The sequence below is a fragment of the Apodemus sylvaticus genome, chromosome 2 (assembly GCF_947179515.1).
Source record: "Apodemus sylvaticus chromosome 2, mApoSyl1.1, whole genome shotgun sequence".
NCBI classification, from domain to species: Eukaryota; Metazoa; Chordata; class Mammalia; order Rodentia; family Muridae; genus Apodemus; species Apodemus sylvaticus.
The window spans coordinates 67,956,513-67,976,385 of NC_067473.1; the positions used below are offsets into that span (position 1 = coordinate 67,956,513).

Genomic DNA, 19,873 nt, shown 5'->3' on the forward strand with positions numbered 1-19,873 from the left:
CTCTGAGCAGACGTGGTAGGCTTTCTTGTTCTCACAGGCATGTCCACACTCTTGGGAGTCCTGCTCTCTCCTGGCTGTATTTTGGTATGGAGTGCTGTGCTACAGCATCATCTCTTGGGTGCAGATAGAAACCGTAAGGGCTCATCCTCTTCTTTAAGTGCACAGTTTATTGTGTAATGTCTCACAATACTGTGCTGGGTTTTGTTATGTTCATTACAAAAGAAGAGATGGGTTACTTAAAAGTGCAGAGACATGGAGAGTTGGAATGATGCAGGCCTAGAGGCTGATTACCTCATTTCAGGTTAGCACTGGCCCCCAAAGTGTCATTTCTTGCCATTGTCTGTGAACTAAGATTCTTTGACAAAGATAAAAATCTTTTGGAATTTTTTGACCTAGTAGATCACTAGCTTTGATCAACCCAACAGCTCAGAATGTTATAGGACAGCACCAGCACCTTAAGCCTACATAAATGCTGCCTCCATCTTGTTTTAATTGCCTCACTGATGTATTTTAAATTTCCCTTGATTTATGACTTTTCTTAGTAAAAACATAACATGTCGTCATGAAAAAGCTGCTAAGTGGTCACATGGAATTTGAGGTAACCCAAATCTGTGTTCCTAAGTCATAGTCACTCAAACTGGCTCTAGAGGAAACTCTTACTCTTTTTAAGGTGAGAGCTCTGCTTTTTGAAGCAACAGCTGTTTTATATTCACATGGGAGCTGTTCTTGATCAATATAATCTGACAGTTCTAGAAATCCCACTTCATCAGGGAACTCTCAAAAGCCTCCCCCGTCTGGTTCACATTAGCACAAAGTAGCATCACTGAAGATAACACTTCTCTAGCCTGCTCACTCCCATGAGACAGAAGAGAGCTGGCATCCCTGGCTCACCTGTGTCATTAACTTTGGGTTTAGTACCAACTACACTTGGCACATTTATTGAATGAACAACTGCATACCTGGGTAAAGACTGATTAGAGTCTATAATAATAAGTTGGACTAGATCTTTCAAGTCTGCTTCTGGAATATTGACCCAGAGAGCCAGGGACCAGATCAAGCCACTCTCCTTTGGTATTTGCCCCAAGTTCTCAGGTTGAGGATTGTTAACTGATATCACAGATTCCTCTTTCAGAGCTTGGCATTTCCTTAAACAGATGCTTCTGACCGAAGCTTAAAAGTCCTGGGTTTTCCAGAGTTTATTTAATGCTGCATACAGGTTATCTCACATGACATGTTCAGGGAATAGGGGATAAAGAAACATGGCTGGCATACATGCCTATAGACAGGGGCCTAGCATGACTGTCTTCTGAGAGGTTTCATACAACAGTGGATGGAAACAGATGCACAGACTCAAAGCCTAACATTAGGTGGATCTCCAGGAGTCTTGTCTATGAGTGGGGGAGGGGAAATTGAGGGAGCTGGAGGTCAAGGACACCACAAGAAGACCTACAGAGTCAACTAACCTGGTCTCTAACTAACCAGAGTTAACTAACCCCAAGGGGGCGTCACAGAGACTGCACCACTATCTAAAGAGCATGCATGGACTGGACCTAGGTCTCCTACAAATTTGTAGCAAATGTGCAGCTTGGTCTTCATGTGGAAACCCTAACAACTGGAGAGGGAGCTGTCTCAGACTCCTTTGGATCCTTTTAGTTGTACTGCCTTGTCTGGTCTCAGTGGGAGAGGATTCACTTAGTCATGATGCAACTTGATGTCTCAGGATTGGTATTCATGGGGGGCAACTTGATGTCCCAGGGTAAGTTCCTATGGGGGCTTGGAGTGCTGGGGGAGGGGTATTGTGAGGGTGGCACTGGGAGGAGAGGAAGGAGCAAGGTTGCAATTCAATTCGGATGTAAAGTGAATAAGTAAGTAAGTAAATAACTGAAAAAAGAAAGCAAGGCTTTCTCTGCATCAGGGTTTGTGTGTGCTACATTTGTTGTATAAAGCTTCAGGTCTTTTCCCACCAACTGGCTTCTTTTGCATGTTAATCTCTATGGTGGATTTTCCTTAGTCTTTACTCTCCACAAAACTGCAGGCTCAAAATTTAACATAACATTAATGGGGAAGTCACAACTCTCCCAGGTGACAAAAAGGTGCCTTCTCTCACTAAATGCAAAAAGCATTTTCTACATGGTTCAGTGGATTTACCACTGGTGGAAACACCCCATTAAAATTTCTCATCAGACTGTGATGAAAAGAGAAATGTATTATGTGAAGAGAGACAGAGTGAAGGTTTACCATATGATCAATCAATGGTAATACACCCTTGTTTCCCTTATCTGCTAGAAGCAAGGGAGTTTCTGAAATAGTAACAATTCCCCAAATACACAACTTATGACAAACCATTAATCATAGCGTTTATCATGCCCTAGAGTATACATTTATAAGGTGAAATTCTTAAACTCTATGAAGCCTAAATAACTAGTACGGATAAGAGGTAGGTTCGACAGTTCTGTAGTATAATTCATTTTAATATTCAGTTTAATATGCCATATTTGAACTCTGCAATTCCATATCTGAAAAAGAAATTCGCAGCATGACTGGCAGTGACTGCGAGATCAGTGAAAATGAGAGAACACTGGGTCTGCTGCATATGCGTGCCGAGTTGTCAAATGAAGCTAATCAGTGAGAATTTTAAAAAGAACTTGAAAAAATGTCTAGTACTAAGTAGCTGTGAAGGCTTAGATAAAAACTTTTAGAATCTACTGACTTGGCATACCACTAACTTCACAGTACATCTGGCCTGTGCTAAAACTCTGCAGATATAAAGACTATGTAGGGTGAGTTTTCAAGTTTTTCTCTCCTTTAGCCACAGGTCTGAAAGAGGGATTGGCTTGAAGCTCTATGTTCACTGCTGGAGTTTGTCTCCTCTAAGGGTCAGAATAACAATGTAGATACTGTCTTCTTGAGAACTCGGGTGGGAATCCATGGCCTCACACATACATTACCACTGAACTCTAGTCTACTGCTCATTGTTGTGTTGTACGCATTACATACATTCTCTCCAGTGCTCTGGAAGTCTGTTGTCCCAGCCTTTTGGTGACTTTGATTGTTGGTACTTTTTTATTATATTTTCAGGTCTACTCACTTTTCACTACCTTCTATGAATATTTAGACATGTTCAACTTAATTTTAATTTCTTACATTATTTCTAGAAATTCCCTATCTTTGTGGCATTATTAGCGACTGCTGAGTCCCTTTCGTATCTCAGGTTCCACATTCTTTTGACTAAAGCAACACTGGACTCTGAATGTAAAATCACTTCACCTTTCATTCAGAACAAGGTGGTGAGCTCTGAGAATGTACACAAAGTCCACATCATATTACAGAAAGACTATGACTTATCATCTGTAAGAATCTACAGGGAACAGAACTAGTCTAGGAAACTAGCCTGATGACAGACATACTACAAGTTAGACCTCTGTTTCTATTAATAATACAGGAAGTAAAACAATAATTTTTCTAAGCATCAGCTTCAAATGGGTAGGGCTTGATGAATGAATAATTTTCCTATTTTTGGCTCTAGTATCCTATTTTAGGATCAACAATAGAAGTGCACCATGCTCCTGGGACCCACCACAGCCTGCACCCTGCCTGAAGAACCCACTCACAGTATTTTCCTGCCAGCCGCTTTCCATTAGAAAGCTATGTCACTCCTCTTTCTCCCTTGAGTCTGCCAAAGTGACTGTGAATATGGCTTCTGACATTTTGGGGGTTGTTGTTGGTGATCTTTATGTATCTCCACACGAGCAGTAATAAGAAAAAGGGAAAGCACTAAACTTCAAACACTATGATTGGGTTTTTTTTGGGGGGGGTGGTTTCGAGACAGGATTTTTCTGTATAGTCCTGGCTGTCCTGGAACTCATTCTGTAGACCAGGCTGGCTTCGAATGATTGTATATTTTTAAGCTCCTGGTTGTGTCTATTTCAAAACCTACAATATCCCCCTCTGCTTCTACATGCCTGATATGTCCTTTGCTGTAACATCAAAGTAGACACCTCTTATCTCTGGTGCTCTGCATGCCTGTTTCCCAGTCTTCTTGTGTCTATGATTACGGGCCACTCGTAGCTGTATCTCCATATCTGCTCATCTTACCTTTCTGAGTAGTTAGAGGTGTTCGGCGCTCTCAGCCCCTAACTTCTCTCACTTAGTGCCCTCTGCCAGGGCCTCTGCTGTGAGTCCCTTAGGCATGTCAGCAACTGAGCACTGGAATGAATTCTCTACTCTTCTCTCCCGAGAAGAGCACTCAGCCTCGGCTGCTGTAACACACCCTCCATCTCATTACTCAATTTAACTGGACTAAGATCACCAAGGGCTTAGTTTTCCCCAATATAATGTGCATTCTAAGAGTCCAAAGTTGTGACTGAGTATGTAGGAGAATCTGATACTTCTGGGCTTCTTAGTCTCTATCAGAAATGTTGGACCTAAGCCCTGGCTTGTAGCTTTACTAGAATTACCCTCACTGAAAGCTGGAGGAAGTGTGATTCAGAATCATTCTTGTTTTTCAAACCTAAATTCACTGAGGGTCTTTCACGATCTGCAAAACACACACCTGTTCTTCCTCCTCTCTGATGAGGATTGCATCAGCATTCTGTAGCAAAATACCCCGACTGTCCATACCCCGACTGTCCATCTTTAGCATGAATCCAGAAACGTGAAGAATTGCCACTGTATGCTGGGTATCCCTATTTTCTACCTCCTAAGGCAGTGCCTGACACATGGAATAAATGTAATGAATAAGATAATAAAGATACTCAGATAATGACTGCTGTTGGGAGATGTGGTCTGCTTTAAAAGCAAGTAGGGCCTTTAAAATGTTTCAACCTTTGAGGCCTCCAGAGATTCTTACGCGGTTACGCTGAATTCAGTGAGAAATAAGAAGAGTCAGTCTCGTTCCCACCAAAGCCACTCATCTGGTTTAAAAAGACTTACAGTGTTATGTGGCAATTTCTATTATTTGCCTTTATCACAGTTGGACAATATCAGTTCGTGGTATGAGCTGAGGGACAGAGTTGTTGAGTCTTCTGTTTCTTATTATTTATGTGTATAAATATTGAAATTCCTGGCATTTAACTTTGAAATCTGCTGCTTTGGGATGGTAAAGTATAATTAGAGTTGAACAAAACAAGGGGAAAGTAAGAACTTAGATTTACTGCATTGTTTTCTCCTCACAGAGGCGATTTATATCAGACAGAGGACAGAGACAGCTGGAAAACAGTAGGTATTAGCACAAATGAGAGAGGGAGAGGGAGAGGGAGAGAGGGAGAGGGAAAACAGGAGAGGGAGAGGGAGACAGGGAGGGAGAACAGGAGAGGGAGAACAGAAGAGGGGGAGGGGAAAGGGGAGAGGGAGAGAGTGAGAATGGGAGAGGGAGAACTGGAGAGAGAGGGAGACTGGGAGGGAGAGGGAGGAGGGAGAGGGGGAGGGGGGAGGGGAAAGGAGGGAAAAAGGGAAGGGGAGGGGAGGGGGAAGGGGAGGGGAAGAGGGAAGGGGAAAGGGAGGGGGAGGGAGAAGGGGAAGGGGAGGGGGAGGGGGAGGAGGAGAGGGGAAGGGGAGGGGGGAAGGGGAGGGAGAGAAGGAGGGGGAAGGGGAGGGAGAGGAGGAGGGGGGAAGGGGAGGGAGAGGAGGAGGGGGAAGGGGAGGGAGAGGAGGAGGGGGAAGGGGAGGGAGAGGAGGAGGGGGAAGGGGAAAGGGGAGAGGGAAGGGGAGGGAGAGGAGGAAGGGGAAGGGGAAAGGGGAGAGGGGAAGGGGAGGGGGAGGGGGAGGGGGGAGGGGGGAGGGAGAGGGGGAAGGGGAAGGGGAGGAGGAGGGAGAGAGAGAGTTCTCAAATTCTAACTGAGCCAAGCAAGAGAACCAGAATAAGATTGGGAGTCCATCCTAGCTCTCTCAGAGCTCCTAAGAAATACCTGCTACAGCAAGAACATGAGGATCTCGTTGCCATTCCACTTAAATCTTGTTAGGCCCATAGGAAAACAGCCACTGTTGTGTCCAAACATACTATCAAAACTTGCTTAGCAATTAAAATAACCTTCTTTCCTTAATTGAAGGGTGATAGGATAGGACAGTAGTCCACACTGCCTTAATGAAGGGTGACAGGAAGGGTTTGTGCAGCAGTCCAGCACAGGAAGCAAACAAGACAGGCCTTTAAAAAATGTCTGACAGGAAACCTGTAACTTAGGTAAAGAGGATTTAAATTTAGATTTTGAGAGTGAAGATACAGAACTCAAAGTAGTTTCCATAGACCAGTGGTTCTCAATGTGTGGTGACCCTTTGTGGGTTGAATGACCCTTTTCCAGGGTGACCTATGATCTACTGCATAGCAGATACTTACATTATGATTCATATCAGTATCAAAGTTACCATTATGAAGTAGCAGAGGAAATAATTTTATGCTGGAGGTCAGCACAGCGTGAGGCACTGTATTACAGGATGGCGGTGTTAGGGATGTGGAGAAGCACTGGCTTAGATGGAAGCAGCGCACTTGTGGATGCTGTACGGAAAGAGGACGGAGGGCTGATGTCTCCATGATAGCTTACTGGGCCTCTTAGAGCTGAGTCCTACATATAAATGGACAGGAAACATGTTCACAACTCTACAGAGTAGAAGAAAGGACCAATAAATAGAAGTAGAAGTGTGGACACTTTAAAAGACTGGAAAATGGAGAAGCTGAAATTTGGGAAGTTCACATTGACAGAAACTGTGACTTTAATATCAGTAGGACTTGTCAGCTCTGTATGAAGCACAGAAGGCACAGTTATTTCTGCCTGGAGAACAGGCTTTGATATCTGTGACCTGAGTCTGCTTGGCTTCCAGTTTCCAAAGGGGAAAGTGGTATACGGCATACCGCAAAGCAAGGAAACAGTTCTAGGCACAGGTACTACTGAGTCCTTTGCTGAAGTAGTTACTGAAAAGAATGCCTAACTAATCATTTTCAGGAGTGGAGGTTTCCTTTTCAAAGATGAGAGCTTTACTCTTGTATTTTAGCTTGGTGATGTGTGGTGTGTATCATACCGCAAATGAATGGGAGGTGTTGAATATCTTCCCAATGGGTATCTATTAGCAGATCTTTGAGATAGCCTTGAGTGATGTGAGATTTTTGTCCTTGGGCAATCTTATTCTACTTTGCTCATGTTATCTGTACACAATATTACCAGAGCAAAATGAAAGAAAAGAAAGCAAGACTCAAAACAATCATCAAGAAATAGTTATAAGCCAGCCACAGCACTAGACAAGGTGAGTTTCATGGTATGTAAGTTAGACTTTAGTAAAGTTGTATGTATACATACATCTATACATATACATTAATACACAAAGTTATGTAAGATAAAAGCAACATGAGGATGTTTAACTCAAAACTGTAAATAAAGCTACACCTATGAGTAAAAAGCTCGCATTGCTTAATTAGTGACAGCAGCAGCACATGAGAAGATGAGTTTGACACAGGCCACAGCACAGTCTATGGGGTGTTGAAGTTTTCTAAGTCCTGGACCCTCAGCATCTAACATAGCATTTGGTATATTGCAGGTACGTAAAAGCTGTCCTTAAATAAAAACACTACATAAAGTAACACGACAGAAAATCCCCAAACCTCACATAATCTTCAAGTAGATATACTAAATATAGGTGCATCTTTTCCCATTTCAGAATCAAGTCTGTCTGTCTGTCTGTCTCTCTGTCTGTATACCTATCTTTATGTCTATGAGTACTATTTCTGTCTGCATATACCCCTGCATGCCAGAAGAGGACATCAGGTCACATTATAGACACTTGTGAGTCATCAGGTTGTTGCTGGGAATTGAACTCAGGACCTCTAGAAGAGTAGTAGTCAGTGCTCTTAACTGCTGAGCCATCTCTCTGGCCTCTATCTATCGACCAATAAACAACAAGGTCAAAATAAACAACATGAAGAGTCAGCAACTGTCTTTGGATTAGTGAAGTATGTGGGAATTGTGATCTTTTTACTTTATTAATTTCATGTCTAATATCCTGTCCTTCATGATTCTAGGATCAAGGAAAAAAAATCCTGAGTTCTTCCCTTTCTGCCCCTAGGCAACTTAAAGATAAAAAGTAATGCTCAAATAAGCCATTTTAAAATATATTTCAAATATGCTACTCTGAGTTATTTATATTGTTATATACTTTTAAATATATGCCTTTTCCATCTACCTACATTACTCTAGACATCTTGATTAGATAAATAGTATTTTACTAGTGTGACACTCAGGGCAGTAGCAAATTCAACTGCTGTCTCTCTAGGACAATTGACCTAGAGGAAAAAAATAGAGTTGTAGTCTACATAGACACTAGCAATGTCCTGACATGATATAACTCTACAAAAAGATACCGTACACACACTAAAACCAAGTTATTGGTGTTACTCAGTGTTTACACTAGACACCAAATTTGGAAGTCTTTTATTATCTTTTGGTGGTGGTAAGGGCAAAAAATTTCAGCAAGTAATTTTTCTTAGAGTGCATGTCATTGGTAAGATTATCTGACATGACCCTAATGCTGCTGCTTCTCCAATTTCTTTTTTGCAAAATGATTTTATCACTTTCTCTGTTAATTACAATGCTTTAGAGACATGTCAGAGAAGAAAACAAAGACCATGTGTATAGGCTAGCCATTTCGCACAATACAATGAAAATCTTTATTTATGGGAAACTAAGAAGGGAGTGGGTTACCTCAATACATATATGGTGTCTTGGATCTGTGCCGAAGACTATCTAGGAAAAGCATGTCTCCTGGAGAACTGAGGAATTAGGACTGTGAAGGGTCTGTATTTCTATCAATAGTCCTGAAAGGAACTCAGAACTAACAATGACTGTCTTTAGCCACTAACACCCTCATTCAGCATATTAATAATTTTGTTGCAAAATAAAGCAAGTACACAACCAAACAGCATTTTCTAAGCCACAGTGAGGCTCCATTTTCTTCCCTTCTAGGACTACACTGCTGTGAGAAGAATATGCTATCTCCAGTCCAAGAGAGATACCAGGAGCATGGCCAAGGTGGATGTCTAACACAGTGTGTTGATTGGCAGAGGAGCCACATACCAGGTGCTGTGGAAACAGATCAGTTTCAGATAGCCAAATCTTCCCTCAGCTGCAACTCTACAGGGGATGCTTTATATCACCAATTTAGCACCTTTGATATTTATGAGATACATGCAATGTGATACTTAGATGCATATTTACATTGTAGAATAATCCAAGCTAACAACAAATCGATTCACCTAAAATGTGAAGATATTTAAAGCACTCATCAATTTTGAACTGTACAGCATTATTAATTGTTACAAGCACTGTTCTGTGTGAGTGTATCAAGGTGCCCTCCTTCCCAACTCTGTACCCTTTGATCAGTGTTTCCCCTTTGTCCACTGGGGAAAAGGTTCCCCACTTCTGCACATTCTTCTAGGACCTCAACTCTGTCAGTTCTATAGTTATACTTACTATTCTGCAGCTGTGTTCAAATACCATGACCAAAAGCAGCTTATAAGAAGGGTTTATTTTGGCTTGCTGTTGCAAGGGAACTTATGACAGGAGATGATGACCAGAGCAGAAGGTTGAGTTATCACATCTGGCCCACACATACAAAGAAGAGATTTGGAAGTGGGATGAGACTATTAACTCTCAAAGTCAACTCTTTGTGATATACTTCCTCCAGCAGAGGTCCCATGCTAAAAGTTCATAACCTTCTCAAACAGCACCACCAACTGGGAACCAAGTGCTTAAACTCATAAGCCTAAAGGGGTTGTTTCTCATCCAAACCACCACATCCATCCAGATGTTCTAGTCAGAATTATTTCCTTTCTTCTACTAACCTTAAGTTTCATGACCTTGAAGTATTAAAACCCCTGTGTAAGGTTTGGGAGCTAACAAGATAATATTATAGAATGTTCTTTATGTGTTTCTGAGCAACATGTGCTCTACATTGTTGGCTGGTATGGCCAACAGGTCTCTTAGCTTTATTAGGTCTAGTGTTTGCTCAAATCCACTGTCTCCATTTTTGATGTTTGATGTTCTCCTTTCCACTATACTTGTAGAATGTGTGACATTACATTTGCCATCACCTTATCCCAGTCCATATGTCTTTAAGCTAAGAGATGTTGCATTTTGTTTTGAATACATTCATCCACTTTGCCATTATTTTAAGTAACTACTGAGAGATAAGACTTACTGTAGACATTTTATTTTTCTACAGATTATTTTATAATCCTCTATTCTTTTCTTCTAGTTTTACCAATTTCTTTGTGAAATATTGTATTCTTGAAGTAGTATGCTTTGAGTCCTTTGTCTTTTTCATTTGCATATCTATCCAAGTGCTTTTATCTTTGGGTAAATAAATCACTGAGTTTTGAAGCAAAATTCTTCATGGCAACAGCTGATAAAGCAGGAAATTAGGGGTTAGAATGAATGTTTGTAGGGTGTGAAACTATCATATTTTGTGGTCTAGCCCTGATACTGTCCAATGTATGACTCCGGTTTGTGACTGTATGTACATTCCAGTGTAGTGTTCTGTATGTTGCAGAGTGTTAGGGCCATGTGCTCACAACACTTTTGCACACTTTTGCTAATATGTATGTTTTTATGCTTTGAAACTCCTTTTAATTTTTGTTACACATTTTGATACTTAGTTTAGTCATATAATGGTGTATTTCTCTAACATGTTGTCCCACCTAAGATTGATATAGATGGTTTGGTATAGAAACACATAGCTGTAATACTAATATTCAGGAGGATGAGGCAGGAAGATGCTAAGTGTGAGTACAACCTAGGCTGCACAGTGAGAACCTCCCTTTAAAAGCAAAAGAAAAGAAGAGCTGCAGTAGGCTTTGGGAGGAGTTAAGGATGAGTAGTAGGAACTACAATCTTCATATCATCCTTGACTTTGTTTAATGTTACAAAGGCTCAGCTGTGTCAATTTAGGGACTGTCTTCAAATACTTGGTGCTTTCTTCAAATAGAAGTTCACACATGAACACATGTAAGTAAGAAACTCAAAGTTAGTGACATATCCCATGAAGTGCAGTAGATGCTCTGACAGTTGCAATTTATCAACATTTTTTTCATAGCTGCAAAGCGTTTGCCACAGGGAGATAGGGCACTTCTTAAATTGCCTCCTGCCTTCTTTAATAGTAATCTTAGGTTTTACAATACAGATCTCTCAGAACAAAAATACACCTTTGTGGACAAAGAGAGAGAAAAATTCAGATTTCATGTATATCAGAAGAGTATCCTTGTGCTACTCTCTTTATCTTAGAGATTGTTCCTCCTCTGTCAGATGTGTCAGTTGATCACTTTTGCAAGACAACAGGAAGAGGTGAGGACACTTAGCTTAAGCAAGCTAGCCTGTGCACCATTTCACTTTCCTTTGCATCAAAGAAAAGACCTATCTGAATTCACTGTCTCTATCTTTCTGGTAGCGTCTAAGAATATTAGGTGGGGAGAATACTCTTATTACTAGTGGTATGTAATAGTTATTATAATTTGCTACATCAGAGCAACAAACTGAAAATGCATGCACTTAAAATGTTCCCAAAGCTGTTATCACTTGGTAAATCACACACACACACACACACACACACACACACACACACACACACACACACACACGATTCTTTAAGCTACTTTGGACATAAGTACTGTTTTTTTGCATTTAAAATTAGTACAAGCTGTTAAAGGCTAGGCTCACAACCATAAAATTAGTATCAATTTGCATTTTAGGTATAGTTGAGATAGGCTACTACACATTTTTAAAAATCTATTCACAAAATCTAATGTGAGGGATAAAGTTGAATTCCAGTTGAAGTTTCTAATAAAGTAAATCAACTGAAACCTGGGTTCTGATCCCTTTAATGTTAAAGACCAAGCTTGCCTGACCTCAACTAGCTACCCTCACTGAAATTACCTGCCCACCAATCTTATATTTAGAAAGCCAGTTTTAATACTGCTATTCATAATGCCAAAGTCTTGAGTTATCTTCCTCTACTATTATAACAGCTTAGCTGCTATAGGACTGACTCATTAAGAATGAATAATTTGCAATTTTGTTAAGCTCTCTGGCATTATCAGCTGAACTTCCACTACCCAAAGACATGGAGACAAGACCAAAGTTGTCTATAATTCTTCCTCGTATTTGCAAATTTATTTGTCAGTAAATGTGTAGTGGTCCCTAGCTGTAGTAAACAGACTACAAGTATTGTCACCTCTGCTGTAAAGACCAGAAGCTGACTATAGAGCTTACCTTCTGTCTCCCAAAACACATGGAGAATTAATGTGGCAAATGACCAGAAAAGAAAATTATCACTGTTATAAACAAAGAAACTGAGGCAGAAAAAAGTCTAACTGATTTATTATTAGCTAGGAGCCAATAGTGGGTGTGTGTCTAGAATTCAGGACATCTCAGTAAACCAACATTTATTACTCAGTGTCAATTACCTAAAAACACTGCATTACAATTTTTATCAGAATATTAGTGAAAAGACCACACACAAAGATTCAGAATGCTAAACTGTCAAGCAGGGGTGGAGCTTGCAAAGCAAATAATGCATGAAAGAACAGGAACAATCAGGAGATCATTATCTGTTGCCAGAATATCTCCATTATATCTATTCTCCATCCTCACGACTTTCTTTTCTATCTAGAACTGGTACTAGATAATAAAATACAATTGGCTTTCTGTCCTTTACAGCCTTTCACAAATTGCTATCTTTTAACCTTTCTCTCAGACATTGTAAGATGACATAGCAGCTCTATTGACCAGCATATCACCTTTATCCTGTGTCAGGGTTCTCGCTCCCTTTCACTCTGGGTCCCGCTACCCACAGAATGTCAGCTGATTAGCAGCTTTAGCATCAGAGGGATCTTGCTAGGAAGGCGGGTTCCAAGCCTCACCCTCCATCAGAACAAAGTGAGAACTACTGTGCAAGGCATTGGTTCATGACTTAGCCCCTCCATTCTCCACCGCTGGTCTCCTTGAAGCCTTTCTCCTCCCTTCCCTTCTTCAAACACCCCAGATCCACTATTAGGAATCAGTGAGAAAACATGCTGACCCAAATAATGACTGGTATATCTTTTTAGCTCTTAGGTCATCTCACTTTGGCTTCCCTGCTTACCATGTTCTTGACATTAATGCTATGTCCCTGTTCTCTTTACATTTTATTCTCATTTCTTTATTAAAACTCTGACACTTGACTTCCATGCTGACATAGCTGGACAACATAGACAGTATGCACATGCATGTGTATGCATGTGTATACACTCTCACTCATTAGTGTATATATAAATACTTTACTTTGGTGAGGTTGGATCAACTCTTGAGACTTCCACGGTTACTATGGAAGGCATGTGGTGCCTTAGCATTTTTGTGTGTCCACTCTAATCATATACCAATTCAAGATCACCCTCATTTGTATATTCCTGCTAGGTGGCTGGGTTGATCTGTACCAGGCCAATACAGCATCCTAAGCACTGCACTTACCTTCAAAGATAGAAACATCATACAAGTAGTACACAGACACAAAATTAATGAGGACAGCCACTGAATCTCAGAATGGCTAGCCTGTGTGCAGTGGTGTATTAAAAATGAAGAAAAGGACCAAAGTGTCAATGGAAGCCAAGAGACTCATCACCATCCAGTGTCACAAATAAGCTTGGGACTCTGAAGAACCAGAAGACAAAATAGAACCAGTCTTTCCTTCATCCAGTGACTTTCTGAAGGCATGTTGTACAGCAAGGAATGGGAATGGACTCTGAGCAACCTGCTCACTTGTGATTGGATATTGTGCTATTCATCAGGTCTGCCTCTTAGGAAGAAAAATGGTGAGCATAAAAGAAAAGAAGCACAGTGAAAACGGGGGTGTACCAAAAGGTTAATGTGCTCTTCAGCCCTCTTCTGACAGATCGCCTAGCAGCCACACAATCTGTTTACCTGATCCATGCTGAAAGAACTGTCACGCTTCACCTTTGGAAACAGGCCATTACTCCTGGTGACAGATTATGAATTGTGGAATACAGCTGGCATCTGGCCAGACGAGGAAGAGTTCATAAATCAGACTCAAAAAGAAATACGTCACTGGCATCCTTGAGATCTATAGGGGTTGGTGTGGGGTGTGGAAGACATATAAGAGGGAGTCAGTTCAGTCTACATGAGTATATGTATACTGATGTGTCGGATCTGCTGTGAGGACTGGTGGTTTTGTTAAGGTTCTACAAAAGAACTCCTGACTTTTGTTCTTTTTAAATCTACCTAAGGAGTTCTGTCTTCCCACACTTCTCTGAGCCTTCTAATGAAAATGAGGTTCTGGAACTGCGGGGTCTGGCCTGCCTGCACATGGCCTTCCATCTCAGTAGCCATGGCTCCCTCTCAGCTTGCCCTGTTCAGTGTATCTGATAAAACTGGCCTTGTGGAATTTGTCAGAAACCTCTTGTCTCTTGGTTTGAGTCTGTGCACTTCCTGGGGCACGACAAAAGCAATCAGGGATGCTGGCCCGGCATTCAGAGATGTGTCTGAGCTAACGGGGCTCCCTGAAATGGGGGGGGGGGGCGTGTGAAAACCTTGCATCCTGCCATCCATGCTGGAATCTTGGCATGCAATATTCCAGAAGAAACTGCTGACACGGCCAGGCGTGGTTTCAGCCTTACAAGGATTATTGTCTGTAACCTGTACCCCTTCGTGAAGACTGTGGCTTCTCAGGATGTAACTGTTGAGGCAGCTGTTGAGCAAATTGATATTGGTGGCTTGACCTTACTGAGAGCCTCAGCCAAAAACCACACTCGAGTGCTCGAGTGATAGTCGTCTGTGAACCAGAGGATTATGTGGCGGAGGCTGCAGAGATGCAGGGCTCCTCCCTGGAGACCAGGTGTCACTTGGCATTGAAAGCATTCACTCATACCACTCAATATGATGAAGTGAGTCTAGATTACTTCAGGAAACAGTACAGTAAAGGAATTTCTCTGATGCCCTTGAGGTATGGGATGAGCCCCCATCACAGTTATCAACGGAGACACAGGATTCATAAACTTGTGTGATGCTTTGAATGTCTGGTGGCTGGTGACAGAACTGGGAGGGGCAGCAGACATTTCAGCCGCAGCTTCTTTCACGCATGTCAGCCCAGAAGGTGCTGCTGTTGGGGTTCCACTCAGTGAGGACAAGGCCAGAGGCCAGAGTCTGCATGGTCTATGACCTCTATTTGACCCTCACAACCCTGGCCATTGCGTATGCAAGAGCAAGAGGAGCTGACAGGATGTCTTCATTTGGTGATCTTATTGCATTTATTGCATTATTTCTGATGTCTCAATTACAAAAATTATCTCCAGAGAAGAGTCAGATGTTATTGTTTCCCTGGGATATGAAGAAGCCTTGAAAATACTTTCTAAAAAGAAAAATGAAAACAATTATGTTCATCAGATGGACCAATCATATAAACCGTATGAAACTGAACTTTGAACACTCTTTGGTCTTCATTTAAGCCAGAAGAGACATAATAGTGGTGTTGACAAGTTGTTATTCAGTAATATTGTCACCAAGAATAAAGATCTGCTTTAGTCTGCTCTCAGAGACCCCATTGTTGCCACCTTTGCTGTCAAGTATACTCAGTCTAATTTGGTGTGCTATGCCAAGGATGGGCAGGTTATTGGCACTGAAGCAGGACAGTAGTCCCAGATATACTGCACACACCTTGCAGATGATAAGACAAATTCTTGGTGGCTTTGATGCCACATACAAGTGCTTTCCATGAAGTTTAAAGCTGGGGTGAAGAGAGCAGACATCTCCAATGCCACTGATCAGTACGTGACTGGCAGCATTGGTGGGGTGAAGTGGGAAGCACTGTTCGAAGAGGTTCCTGAGGTACTCACGGGTCGACAAGCCGAGTGGTGTATCTGTCAGCTCTGATGCCTTCTTTCCTTTCAGGAATAATGTAGACCGAGAAAAAGGGAGTGGTGTGGCCTGCATTGTCGCTCCATCTGGATCAACTGCTGACAAGGTTGTGATCGAGGCGTGTGACGAACTGGGGATCATCTTGGCTCATACAGACCTCCAGCTCTCCCACCACTGACCTTAGCAGTCATTGTTCCTTAGTTGTAGATAATCATGTGTGTGAGATCTTGAAAGTACATCTTTTTAAAAAGAGTTATTTGTATTTTAATATTTGGGTCTGTGGTTTTAGGTAGTTGGAGCTTACTTATTTGAAAGGCATGGCTTTCTAGCCTAAGGTACCATGTGCAGAGGTTTGTTTTTGAAAGCATCCCTCCCTCCTGGAGCCAGCTTTCATCAAACGTCCCTGTGAGACACCTAAGTGCAGGTAACCAGGGAAGCTCGCTCTCCCCAGGGCTCCTTTCTTCATGCCTCTCAGAAGATTAGCTGTTTGCTTCCTAGACAAACAGACAATTATCCCCTGGGAACTGGATCCTTAGCAGGATCTAGATAGTGCTGATACTGCTCTACCTTTCTCCAGAACTTAAAAACTCTGTTAGCTACTTAGTACACCTGCTTGGTACAAACCTACAAACAGACCCAGTGTTCTACATAGAGCTTTTCACCCAAAGTATGCAGATATGGACTCTGTGTGTGTGTGTTTGGGGGGGGGGGTCACTTGTCACTGCCTCTCTGTACCAGGCAGGACAACACTGGATCTGTGTCCCTGTGTTTGTAGGCCTAACTGTTTATACAATGGATGCCTGAGGTCAGCTATAATCTTGGATAGTTAGCTTTAGGTTAGTTTTGTCTTCTTTCTAATCCTCTAAATAGTTAAAAAAAAAAAAAAAAAAGAAAATGAGATGAAATGAATTATCTCAACAAAAAGCTAAGTAAGTGGTTAATTCTCCAGAGTTATTTGGTAATCATGGCAGATAATACTACACAAATTGCTAAATGGGTAGGAATCAGTGAAAGTAAGTATTTAGGAGAACTTTTCCACCAGGAAAGCAGTGATGATTCTATATGCTTTTGAAAAGATAAATAAGGCTAAATAAATATATAAATCCTTACTATGGTAATTATTGCTACTGTAAAACAATGATGTTATTATTAAAATAATTGTATAGCTATGTTTTAATTATAACATAAGGTACAGAAAGTAGAGAAAATTTGTACAATTATGAAAGATATTCCAAAAGACTGTCTTTCTGATGAAGTCCCATTTCTAATAATATACTGTTTATCCAATGTCTGCCTCAGGGCTTTCTGGAGTCCTGATAAATCTATCTTCATTATTTTCAAATATGAAATACTATATTTTTCCTATTCATTATGAATATTAATGACCTAAGCTATCAAGCCAAATCACATTCTCCTGTTCAGTGGCAGAAAATACTGTGAAAATCTTTTTTTATTTTAGAGCATTTGTGACCTTCACCAGCTTCTTTTCCACTAGTGGCCGAAAATATCCCTGGGCTCTGAGTCCCACATTTTAGGCCAGTAAGAACTTTCTCTCAAGGGTTGCCTCTGATTACCCAGGTAAGGGTTTATAGTCTAACTGGCCCAGAAAGATGCTTTTAGTGAGTACTGAAAGGGCAGGGAGCTCTTATGGAGACTGTCCATTTCATCCCAATTACATCTCCCTTCACTTGCCTCAGTCTCTCCTTCAGATGATTTCTTCAGTGTGGAAATTCATTGCTAAGACCATAAACCACACTTGTATGGTTTCTGACCACTTTGTACTCCTGCATCTAGATACAGATCTACACAACCTATCCATCTGCAGGTCTGCACTCCAGTCGGGCATGTTCCTCGGGATGCTCCAGCCAGCCAACTATCATGATCATTTTTCAGTCCTTGTTAAAATGCCACATTCCTTGAGGTATTTTCAATGGTGCAGTATATTTGTTAAGATATGTTCTCTAGGTCTAATTGTTTTGTACTTTGATTTATTTTAAAACAAAATTTTGGCATTTTATCTTCTCAGCAGTATATCAATTCCAGTATGAAACACACCCAAACTACTTGTATGAGTCAATTTTCTGCATATAGATTACTTTTACATAAAGTTAATAATGAAAGCAGATTTTATTTTAATCATGTCTGACATAAGTTTAGCATTTGAATATAAATTCAAAGTATCTTTATTAAAGATGATAATATGTGATGCTGTTTGAGGAGGCTATGGACCCGTTAGGATGTGCAGCCTGGGTGGAGGAAGGATGCTTCTGGAGTTGGGCGGGTTTATGGCCTCACCCCATTTCTGCTTGCTCTCTCTTACTTCTAGTACGTGGAGAAAAGCGTGATGAGCCAGTGTCCTGCTCCTGCCACCTGAGGCCATGCCTTCTACAACACTGAATTTTGACCCTCTGGAACCATAAGACAAAAAGCCTTCTCTTCTCTTACGTTGCTTTTGGTCATGGTGCTTACACGGCAACAGAAACCAAGGGAAAACACATGTATACAGAGAAGCAACCAAACAGTGGCTTGCCAGTTAGTGATCAATGAGTTCTCTGATTCCTAAGCCACTTGGGACTACAGCTACAAGCAATATTATTTTGAAAACTAATTTCTCTACCTCAGGAAAAATAACTTAAGGTTGGTTATAAAAACTATCTTTAGTCGGGTATTCTTGACTGAATTCTTTATCCTACTTATAAAGCTTGCTAAAATCTATAAAGAACAACTTCAAGATGTAAGAGATGTGAAAGGTGAGACATACTTAAGTTCATGTGGAGCTTAACTACTTTAAGTAAATGATTAAATACAAATAGAATATTTTAGAAGTTAGTATGTATGCCAAATGAATTGCACAGAAGTAATTGCTTCATAATCCACTACACTAGAACTGCACAGTGAGGCTGATACAAGCTGCTTCTCAAATCATAAGCAGCTTTTGATTAGAAGGTCAGTAGAGAGTATTGGGGACGTAATGGCTCCACTTATTAATTTTTCCACATTGTCAACAATCAGCAGAAAGGCAGAAAACACTCTCCAATTATATATTATCTGTACTAATCCAGTCTTAACATCAGAACCTGAGAAATCTCTTTGAGATAACATTAAGAGCTATGAACCAGGCACGGTACTGTCTCCATGCCTGTAATCCCAGCACTCAGGACGAGGAGACAGGGCATTAAGAATGTGAGATTTTCCATGCAAATGTAAGGTCCTTCTAGGACACAGTGAGATTCTGTGTAGAAAACACAAAGTGAGCCAAGTAGTTGTGGTACACATCTTTAATGCCAACACTTTGGAAGAAAGTCAGGGTGATCTCTAAATTCAAAAGGACACCATGATCTATAGAATGAGCTACAGGGCAGTCAAAGCTACACAGAGAAACCTATCTTGAGAAACCAGAATCACAACCACAATGAAACCAAACAAAACCAATCCAATCCAATCCAATCCAAACCAAACCAAACCAAACCAAACCAAACCAAACCAAACCAAACCAAACCAAACCCCTTCCCCTCCAAACATGCTGGGGATGTAGTTCAGTCAGAGCTAGAGTGCGTGCCTAAGCAAGCAACAATCAGACAACAACACAAAGTAAGTAGGCATACATTTGACAGATATGCAGTAACGACAAGGTAAAAATGGTAAAAATAAAAACCCCTCCTGAGAGAAGGTAAAAAATCCTCAGCAAATGGAAGAAGCAAATGTTCATGTTCACAGAGTTGTTAGAAGATCACTGGGTTTGTATTATCTGACCTCAAAGCTTACAAAGCTACACTACCTAAGTCATGTAGTATAGGCAGAAAATAGGCACTGGGAACAGTGAATCACTGTAGAAAATTCAGAAACAGACACAGCCATAAGTGGATGACTGATTTTAATTGAGGCTGTTAAGAATCCATTGCCTAGTCCTATGGAAAAAATTACACATTTCAGCCTTTGAATGTGTCATTCATACAATCCAAATAGAAATATACCATAGATTTAAGTTTGGT

The 19,873-nt window shown here is 41.0% G+C and overlaps 1 protein-coding gene and 1 pseudogene across 2 annotated transcripts in view; one reads left to right on the forward strand and one right to left on the reverse strand.

The window, feature by feature from the left end:
• The window catches only part of Tpk1 (thiamin pyrophosphokinase 1), a 370,262-nt gene that overhangs the window by 16,871 nt on the left and 333,518 nt on the right, over window positions 1–19,873 (reverse strand). The gene's annotated exons all lie outside the window — the stretch shown is intronic.
• LOC127678559 (bifunctional purine biosynthesis protein ATIC-like) lies at window positions 14,356–16,059 on the forward strand (annotated as a pseudogene).